Below are 4,266 nucleotides of genomic sequence, written 5' to 3'. Positions count from 1 at the left end.
TACTGAAGCCTTAGAAAGTGGGCCTTTTCAAATTTCCCATGGTAAGTATGAGGAAAGGTCTATATTTGGTATTAGCTGTGAGTAAAGAGTTCTTAATTTATAAAATAAATTTACCTTTATTATCTTTATTTTTTATTATCCTCAAATCTGTCATCATTCCTATAATAGAGAAAAGAGGGAGAAAAGCAAGTGTTATATGTAATATTCTCTAATGAAATATTAATACCACGATCTGAAAATTAAAATTAGTACCTATGAGAAAAGTCAACTAAACTAATTTTAACCATTAAAACATTTTAAATCACTTCAGATTTTGATATATACAACACACCATGATTATTATGCACGTTTATTATCTTTGGCAGATTATCCTTACCATTTTCTATGTCACTACAATGAAATGGATTTTCCATTTCATGCTACACAGTAGCAATTCATTAGTGTCTATAATGGCACTTGAATTCAATCAACCATATTAAACACTGACCTAGTTTCAGAATGGTTCAAAGAATAGTGATACATATATTTGGATTTTGATAGTCTTAGATTCTGGTAAAAGGTAACATATTTAAGCATTGATAAAATTCATACTGGAACAATAAGTTTAATTGGCCACCAGACAGTAAGCAAATAAGATGTCAAAAATCTGTGTAATTTAGTAATCCATTAAACCTAATGTAGCTGCATATGCCAAAGGATTTGACAAAATTGTATTTTAGATAATCATTGTCATCCTTTACTATTTGAATAAAATTTAGAAAAAAATGCTTAATCTGAAAGATTTTAAATTATATATATATTTTTACTACACGGAAGTAAATATGCTCAAGTATTTAAAAAGTAGATGCAATTTATTAGTTCCAGAGGAATAAGCTACAGAGTAGGAATAAATATTTTCAACGCATAAACCTGGCAAATGATTCATACTCATAAAAACCAGTTTTACAAATCAATAAAAGAAGATAGATAAACCGGTAGAAAAAAGGGTAAAGATTTGAACAGACACTCCATAAAAGAAGATATCCAAATACCCAATAAGCATATGTAAAAATTTTCAGTTTCATTAGTCATTAGAAAAATGTAAAATAAAACTACAGTGAGATAACATTATATCACTATCAAATGGCTAAAATGAAAAGGAGCCAATTCTAAGTGTTGTCAAAAATGTGTAGCAATTGAAACTCATTCAATGCCGTAAAGAGTGTAAGTTGATACAACTCCTTTAGATAACTGTTTGGCAATATCTATTAAAGCAAAGCATATGCATACCTTATGACTGATACATTCTGTTCCTAGGTACTTGATAGGAATGCATATATCAGTTCACTAAATCACATGCAAGAATGTTCATAATAGCATTATTAGTAGTAGCCAGAACCTGGTATACTCAAATGCTCATCAACAGATGGAATTTTTTAAAAGTTAATAATGGTATATACCCTCAGTGTCACACATAGGAAAGAAAATGAGTCAACTTCTACAATTGCATGTAACAATATAGATGAATCTCACAAGCATAATGACTACCAAAGGGGAAGAAAAAGACCAGAAACATAAGAATAAATACTGTCTGACTCAGTTTATTTAAAGTTTAAAAACATGCAAAACTAACCAGTATGTTGTTTCAGGTTAGTACTTACCCATGTGATGGGTAGTATTTACTGGGAGTAGTATAAGGACACCTTCTAGGGTGCTGCTGATAATAGGATTTCTTATTCTGGATCCTCTTTATACAGATATATCTAATTTTTGAAAGACAATTGAGCTATCAACTTATGATTTATAGACTTATGTGTGTTTTCTACTTCAATAAAATTTTAAAAATATATTTGGTGTCTGAGAACCAAACTGAGGGGTTCTAGAAGGGAGGGGGTTAGGGGCATGGGTTAGCCTGGTGATGGGTATTAAAGAGGGCACGTACTGAATGGAGCACTGGGTGTTATATGCAAACAACGAATCATGGAACACTACATCAAAAACTAATGATGTATGGTGATTAACATAATAAAATATATATATATATGTGTGTGTGTGTGTGTGTGTGTGTGTGTGTATATTTGGTGTGGGCAGGTGAATAGCAGAAGGGACCCAATCATAACAAGTAGACCGGTCCTAGAAGCCTCTTTGTCATCTAGGGTCTAAGACTCTCCTCCCTCATGCTAGAGACATGGAGGCAGCCTAGAGACACCAACAGAGGGATCTCACCATGTCCTTATCCCACAGCGGTAGCCTAGGGCAGGCCTGGGAAATCCCTTCTACCTCCTCAGGTAACACTAGCAGTTACTAGCTAACTGGGAGGCCCAGAAGCACCAAATATATAGACCAAAATAAGCCTGCTAAGACTCTGAAAAACTACTAGTAGAACCACAGCCCACAAAAGTATGCCAAGATCTGAGTACTAAAACTAAACAGAGTTAATGTCTGCTACAATAAGATATTTAATAGAATCCAGAGTCTTCTTTCATAATAGAACAAATGTCTAGCATGCAATAAAAAAAAAAAAACACCCTTCTTATCAAGAACCAAGCAAATCACAATGTATATGAGAAAAGATAATCAACTGATGCCAACATAGATGAATGAGATACTGGAATTTTCAAATAAGGATTTTAAAGCAGCCATCATAAAAATTTTCAACAATGAAATACAAATTCTCTTTATAAATTAAAAGAGTAGGAAAGCTCAGCAAAAAAAATAGAAATTATAAAAAACCAGTATACCAAAACAATTGTATTTCTGTACACTAAGAATGAATAATCTGTAACTGAAATTAAATGTAATTCCATTTACAAGAGCATAAAATAGAATAAAATGGGAACAAATTTAACAAGTAATTTTAAGACTTGTACACTGGCAACTACAAAATGTAGTTGAAAGAAATTAAAGAAGCCCTAAATAAAGAGATAGATACCTCATGTTTATGAATTAGAAGACTTTCTATTGTTAAGATGGCAATACTCCCCAGTTGGTATGTAGATTTCATGGAATTCCTATCAAAATCATAGCTGCCTTCCTTGCAGATGTTAAAAACCTGGTCCAAAATTCATATGGAAATGCAAGAGATCCATGATTGCAAAACCACTCTTGAAAAGCACAGAGCTAGAGGACTCACACTTTCTGATTTCAAAATTTATTGTAAAGCTATAGCAATAAAGACAATGTGGTTCTGGCACAAAAGTAGAAATATAGATTAGTGGAATATAATTGAGAATCCAGAATAAACCTTAACATTTATGGCTAATTGGTTTCTGCTAAGGGTGCCAAGACAATTCAGTGTAGGAAAGAATAGTCTTTTTAATAAATGGTGCTGGGATAACTTGCTGCACACATGCAAAATTATGAGGTTGATCACTCTACCTCACACCATGTACAAAAATTAACTCAAAATAGCTTTGCGCAGTGGCAGTATCATAGCCAATGAGGTTTATCCAAGGCGCGATTATTGCTAATTCAAAATAAAACATACACCTAAATATAAAACTAAAACTATAAAATTCTTAGAAGAAAACATAGGGGTAGATATTCATGACATTGGATTAGGTGGCTCAAAAATCACAACAACAGAAGAAAAAATACTTAAATTGGACCTCATGAAATGAAAAACTTTTATACTTCGAGAGACACCATAAAAAAGGTAAAAAGACAGCCTGCAGAATGGGAGAAAATATTTGCAAATCTGATATTCTGTATCAAGATAGGGACTTGTACTCAAAATATGGAGAATTCATTCAACTTAATATAATAAAATCAATTTAAGTACAGAAAATAAGCAAATAAATTGAACTGATATTTTTTCCAAAGAAAATAAATAAATGACTAATAAGTACATGAAAAGTTACTTAACATCATTAGTGGTTAGGAAAATGCAAATCAAAACCAGAGTGAGATACCACTTGACATCCACAAGTATACCTTTAATCTGAAAGACAGACAGTAACAAGTGTTGGTGAGGATGTGAAGCAGTTGAACTTCCATAAACTGCTGTGGGAATGTAAAATTGGGAAACCTCTTTGGAAAATAGTTTGGCTGCACCTCAAAAGTTAAACATAGAATTACCATGTGACCAAGCAATTTCACTCCTATGTATATACCCAGGAGAAATTTAAAAATAGGCCCATACAAAACTTGTTTGAAATATTCATAGAAATATTATTTGCAATAGCCAAGAAATGGAAACAACCCAAATGTCTATCGACTGATGAATGAAAAACAAAATGTGGTACATACATACAATGGAATACTACTTGGTAATTAAAAAGAATGAAG

The 4,266-nt window shown here is 32.3% G+C and overlaps 1 pseudogene; it reads left to right on the top strand.

Moving 5' to 3' along the window:
• Positions 1–3,388: 3,388 nt before the first annotated feature.
• Positions 3,389–3,506, top strand: LOC115942035 (U4 spliceosomal RNA; annotated as a pseudogene).
• The last annotated feature ends 760 nt before the right edge of the window (positions 3,507–4,266 follow it).

Source organism: Leptonychotes weddellii, chromosome 6, assembly GCF_054177405.1.
Source record: "Leptonychotes weddellii isolate Sample4059 chromosome 6, ASM5417740v2, whole genome shotgun sequence".
Taxonomy (NCBI): domain Eukaryota; kingdom Metazoa; phylum Chordata; class Mammalia; order Carnivora; family Phocidae; genus Leptonychotes; species Leptonychotes weddellii.
The sequence above is the reverse complement of the archived record's forward strand: the minus strand, read 5'-3'. Positions and strand labels throughout refer to the sequence as shown.